The sequence below is a fragment of the Centruroides vittatus genome, unplaced genomic scaffold, assembly GCF_030686945.1.
Source record: "Centruroides vittatus isolate TY-2023 unplaced genomic scaffold, ASM3068694v2 contig_1112, whole genome shotgun sequence".
In the NCBI taxonomy this organism is placed as follows: domain Eukaryota; kingdom Metazoa; phylum Arthropoda; class Arachnida; order Scorpiones; family Buthidae; genus Centruroides; species Centruroides vittatus.
In genome coordinates this window covers 1,900,588-1,906,838 of record NW_027120714.1, presented here as the reverse complement: position 1 = coordinate 1,906,838, position 6,251 = coordinate 1,900,588, and the positions used below count along the sequence as shown (strand labels likewise).

Below are 6,251 nucleotides of genomic sequence, written 5' to 3'. Positions count from 1 at the left end.
CATTTGGATACGAAAAGCTCACCACTCGGCCGAACCCGTGACAGGTATGATTAGAAAGGCCTTCGTAGTATCTTCTGGCAGAAAGATTTAGAAATGAGGAAAAATATCTCAGAATTAGAATCTAACTTGCAGTTCTCATGAATCATTTGGATATACAAGTTCTCACGTAACATTGTTTTGTTAATTTTATTTCATTATATAAAATTATTGAACAAAGATACATTTATAATCATTTACAATTATTTTAATTGAATTTTCTTGATAAACAAAAAAATTGATTCTACACGGTAAATGCTGTTGATTAATGGTTCTGGAATTCTTACATCTTCTGTGTCAATCCTACTTAATGTAGCCTTAGTTTGCATTAAAAAAATTAATCATGCAATATTTTTCCGGCACGATGCAATTGGCTACTTTTTACCAATACGGCAATGTTTGTTGGTTTTGGAAAGGATTGTTTATTTTCACTTCAAGTTTTTAAAAGTTTGTTTTTCAGTTTATGTAGACTTATCTTATGTTGTTTTTAGTGTTTAATTTAAAGAAATTGCTCAGCAATAATATCTTACATTTAAAATGCTATTTCCATTATCTTTCAAATGGATAAAAACCACTCGATGGGCTATCAAACGAGTTTTCTTCATGTGTCTAATGCCTAAATGGGGCCATTTCTGATAAAAAGTTGTCCTGGAAAGTGTCCCCTTGAAGTTCACCCATGTGTTGTTGCTTTATCCAATTAATCCAATGTGATAAAGCAATGATGTCCATACCACAAAGAACCAATGTCTGTTAATCCACACACTGAAGTTTTGGATCTAATCCAAAGTGGTACCTTTATGGCTGTTACTGCTTTGACTACTTTCACTACAAACGTGTAACATCCAGAAACTTTCCTACCACAAGTAGCACTTTAAAAGAAAATTTCCTTTTAAGAACATTATGCAACTACAATGTTATCCTATAACAAATTTTCTTAATGCTAAGTTTTTAGAATGCACTTATCCTTTGTAGGATAATATAACATAGGTCTATATAGCAATATACAATTATTTTTATGAGTATATGAACTATTGCATTCAGTTTGATTGATTAATTACAAAAGCATTTAATCTACCAATAAGATGTTAATAAGAATGAATATTTTTTATGCCTTTCAATGAGTATTCTTCAAGGTTTAACTTTTTTTCTTGTAGGTTTACTACTGTTTGTCTGCCATAGTTGATAGTGAATGTGACTATTACTTGTGTTTATCCCATTTGATATATACTTGAATATAACTCTAGAACATATTCTGCTTAATAATTAGATGTAAATCAATATAGGCATATTTAAGCATGTATTTAAATTACTAAGCTAGTTCAAAATGTTATGTCAAAACAATAGCATTTCGAATGCTGAAACTTCTGGCTTTTATTTCCAACTATCAGAAAATTCATTAAGCTAGCGAGACAGATGGGGAGAGCATTGTGCGAATGAGTTATTAATTATATCAAAGATCATCATTTGATAAAAGATTTGCAGCACAAAAATTTTGCAAATTTAAAAATGATCATTATTTAATAAGCAAATCTTTGCTTGTCTGTATTTTTTTTCTGCGAACAAGAATCCAGAACTCACTATGGAGAGGTGGCTGTATCATGAGTTCTGCCCCAACCTACTCTAATACAGTTCATTCATGTTACTCAAATCTCAAAAAAATTATTGTTTTGTATATATATCAGGCAATAATTCCTTGATATCCATCACAGTGGTGTGTTATCCTAAGAGCAAAACATGCAACTATTTGGGGCCCCAAACCAATCTTTTATAAGAAAAATGTCTGAAGACTACATGAGAGTCCCTAATTCAAATTTGCCTGGGTCCCATGAAGTGATAATGCGCCACTATCACATCAGGATACACACTTCTGTTATCTCGATATAAGAAGAACCAATACCCTGATCCGATCTCGCAGCACGGTACGAGATTTGTTTCCCATTCAAGTCTGGGAACAAGACCCATGGGCCAGCGCAAGACTGGGTCCAACACCAATTTTCTTTAAGTAATGCTCGTCCTTTTTTAGAAATGTCTCGATGTTTGTGGTGGTAACAGAATTTGTATATATTATTGTGTTAAATCAAATGAATTTGATGACCAGAAGGGTGAGCTACCAAAGGGGCAGCCTACCACTCTGGGGCCTGGGATTGAATCGTGACAGGTTGAAAAGCCTCGGGAATTTTTGGAGCATGTTCAGTGCCATCCCTCGCCATGCAGCCTCTGCATTGTGAGCCTGGCCAAACCCATAATAGGTTTCGCAAGGAAAGGTGCTCTTAGTGTCCACAGGGCAGAAAATGTTTTAAAAAAATGCAAATATATTTAATTGAACTATTACCTCACTATATGGTCTTCATTCTTCAGAATTTACTGAAATGAATATTATGTTTGTGTCTTATTTTAATGATGTATTTTCTGCCTTACTATAGACAATTTTGCAACTTCAAAGCTTTTTTCTTGAATTGCTACTTTTGAGATGCTACTTTTTGAGAAAATGATGAGAGGTCGGCCAGTGTATTGTATTATATTGTATTATTTTTATACGCAGGAGGAATACAATAATTATTATTGTGTGTTCCTCCGGCATATAAAAGTTATTAGTTTTAAAAACATCCCTATACAATACCGGGGAAAGGATAGGTCCAATGTGTATCCTCCATGTGTCTAATGAGAAGACTAAAAAAAATTGGTGTCAGGAAAACATCTAACTATAATAATTCAATTCAAATCTAAGGAGGTATCCACACGTCCAATTTGATAAAACCATTGAACGCTAGTAGTTAATCCCAGGTTTGTGCTTGGCCATTGGGGGCTGGCAGCTTAGAGTTTTCCGGATTCTTTCTCCTGTTTAATATCTAAATGGGGACCAATTTTCTATAGAAAGTCCTTTAGGAGGTACTTCTTTGCAGGACCACCCACGTATTGCGTTGCCTTTTTTTTTTTTTTAACTCTCTTCTCCCTGTGGGTACTAAGCCATTATGGGTTTGGCCAGGCCCACAATAGGGGCGACCGGGTTGGTGAGGGACGGGGCCCGACATATCCGAACGGACCACCCCCCGAAAAATTCCTGGGGATTATTCGACCCGTTCGAATTCGATCCCGGGTCCCCCAGAGCGATAGGCTGCCACCTTGACCGCTCGGCCATCCGGCCTATTGCGTTGCCTTATCCACGTACTCCACTCCATTAAAAGAAGCAATTTTGGATTTATGACAGACCTTCGCAAAGCCCCGCATTCCGATTTCCGTTTTGAATTTTAAAGAAAAATTCTAATTCTTAATTTAGTTATTAAAAAAAATCAAATAAAATAATTTCAACAAGATTTTCCTCACATAAATTTACAACATAACATTAATTTTACTAATAACGGATGTTTCTTTTCTATGTAAGCAACATCGGATTTGAATTTCGCATAGATTAGAGGCTGTTGTAATTTCTTCATTACAAATTTGGTAATAATCACCCAATATGTGACGGCCGGATGGTCGAGCGGTCAAGGTAATAGCCTACCGCTCTGGGGGACCCGGGATCGAATCCGAATGGGTCGAATAATCCCCAGGAATTTTTCGGGGGTGGTCCGTTCGGATATGTCGGGCCCCGTCCCTCATTACCCCGTCGCCCCATTGTGGGCCTGGCCGAACCCATAATGGGCTTTCTAAAAGAGGCCCTCTTAGTGCCCACAGGGCGGAAAGAGTTTAAAAAAATCACCCAATATATTTAAAAATAATAATTATATAAATTATATTTTACTTTAAACTATTTTTCTATAGGGACGGATGGCAAAGCGGTTAATGCGTCAGCCTACCGTTCTGAGGACTCCTAATCAAATCCGGGCAATATATATATTTTTTAACTCTTCTCTGTGGGCACTAAGAGGACTTCTTTTTTGCAAGCCCATTATGGATTCGGATGGGGCGACCGGGATTATATACCTCCCAAAAATTTCTTGAAGATTATTTGACTCGTCCGGATTCAGTCTCGGGTCCCCCAGAGCGGTAGGCTGCCATCTTGACCGCTCAGCCATCCGGCCGTCAAAAAAATCCGGGCGATCGACAAACCTCAGGAATTTTTTGGAGGTAGTCGAGCTTCGTCCCTTACTCCATTATGTGGTTGGCCTAACCCACGAAGGCCCCCTGAAAAAGGCCCTTCTAGAGGGAAAGAAGAAGAAGAAAAAAATCCATTTTTCTTTTACGTAATGATAAAAATTGTTATATCGAAAAAATAAAACGCTTTAATTTTTAATTAAAAATAATTTTATATAATTTATAATTAAACGTGTGTAATTTTAATAATACGTGTAAACACATTTATTAAAATTTATTTTAAAAAATAATTTAAATTATTATTATTTATTCTTCTTTTTTTCATATCTTGATAGGCGTCGCTGTAGTTCCACGTTGGAGTGAGGACTTTGACAATCAGGTTGGCTATATTTTCACCTATTTAACCATTTTCTTGCGAATATTTATATATTTATTAATATATATATATGATTTCATTAAATTATAAGCATCCATTAAAGTATAAAACACAGCTTAAACTTTATTGAAAAATTTATATTAATTAAGACCTTTACTGCTGAAAACTCAAATTATGACCATTATATATATATAAAATAATCGATTTTATGCATTATCCAGCGCTTATTTATGCTTAATTTAACGATTTCTACAATGTACCTCATCAAACATTTTACTGATAGAGATACATTATCAGTGAATAAATAAAATGGAAAATTAATTATATTCTCCTGTAATAAATGTATACACACACAGAATTCGAAATTCTGTGTGTGTTGAAATTCTAAAGTGTTTATTGATAAGAATATTACAGATTATAAGCGTGTAAATTTAGCAGAAGTAAATAATAATAGAGCGTGAATGCACCGGTGCTCGGCGCCATCTTTGAATCGGAAGTATGATGCACCTCCCCCTTCTGGCAGTTTTGCATTTCCAGCTGCTGTAATGATATTTTGACGTTATTTAAAGAATTTATATACCTCAAGTTAAATTTCAGTGAGATAGGACGTTGGAAAAATGTTTTTTTAATATTTTAGGCGATATTTATCGTTAGGCTGCAATTTTCAAAAACTGTAGACTATAAATTACCGCTTGCGTCCGTCCGTGTGTCCGTCCTTCCGTAATCTCAAGAACAGTTAGTTAGATGAAAGTTGAGACAGGATACAGTAAGCTTAGGAGTGGGAGGGCCCCGATTAACACTATATGAACTTCTGGTCGGGTCGGAAAGTTATGTTATTTTGATCAAAAAATTTTCTCCCAGATGGAGTTAGATAGATAACTGGCATGACTCCATTGTTTATGAGAAAAGTATGACGTGGGGTGAGATGCTACTGAAATTGAGAGCATTGTGACGATGCCACAATAAATAATTGCTCGTATATACTCAAATTTCTTGTGGAAGAGCGATGATCAAATATTCGTTAACTATGAGAGCTGCCTGTGTTTTCCTAAACAAGATGGTGGCAGACACCGATGAGATTATTGTACTAACCGAACTTGTATTGTATAAATTTTATTTTTGTAACTGTAACTAGTTTTAGTATGATATATATGATTCTAATTGTATAGTATGATATGATATATGAAAAATAAATACAGTTTACTCTAAATTTACATATTGAATGCTTCACATCTGTAAGTAATTATCATTAGATCTTAAAATTTACTAACTGCCAAATACAGAAACACATTTAATGCTATAATACTGTATTTTCTTTACTTGTAGTTTGTAAATGTAGTTATTAATCAAAAGTATGGTTTTAGCAATCTCTTGAACTTCTGCTTATATCTCTATGCTATGGCTGTAAGCTAAACAAGCTGCAGTTTAGGGTCTGTTCAGTAGTGCTTACTGGTTGGTCGATTGGTTGGTTGGTAGCGTTGAATGACATTTGTTGGTAGTTGGTCGTTCTCTAACCTGTTCTCGAAGATCGGAGAGCCTGGGAGCAACCAGTATATCACTGGAAACTTTGTAGGTAATATTTTTGAATGATGCCCAGTCTTGAACTGACAAACATCTCTAAATAGACCCCTTAAAGTCTTGTATTATGAGTCTATCCCTTAGGACCTCATTTTTTTACACGTATGATTGTTTAACGGAGGGGCAGGGCCTGTTTTACATTACAGTTCAGGACTATAACAAATCTAAATCAAGTCCTGGTCTGAACTATAACTCATAATTAGATGTATATAGGAAATATCATTGT

The 6,251-nt window shown here is 35.2% G+C and overlaps 1 protein-coding gene across 4 annotated transcripts in view; it reads left to right on the top strand.

The window, feature by feature from the left end:
• The first annotated feature begins 4,406 nt into the window (after positions 1–4,406).
• The window catches only part of LOC136976921 (Golgi integral membrane protein 4-like), a 40,362-nt gene continuing 38,517 nt past the window's right edge, over positions 4,407–6,251 (top strand). For 2 of the 4 annotated variants that reach the window (XM_067272316.1, XM_067272298.1), the window contains exon 1: positions 4,407–4,450. The gene's annotated coding sequence lies outside the window, so the exon portion shown is untranslated. The remainder of the gene's footprint in view (positions 4,451–6,251) is intronic. The other 2 variants (XM_067272325.1, XM_067272306.1) reach the window with 2 other exon arrangements.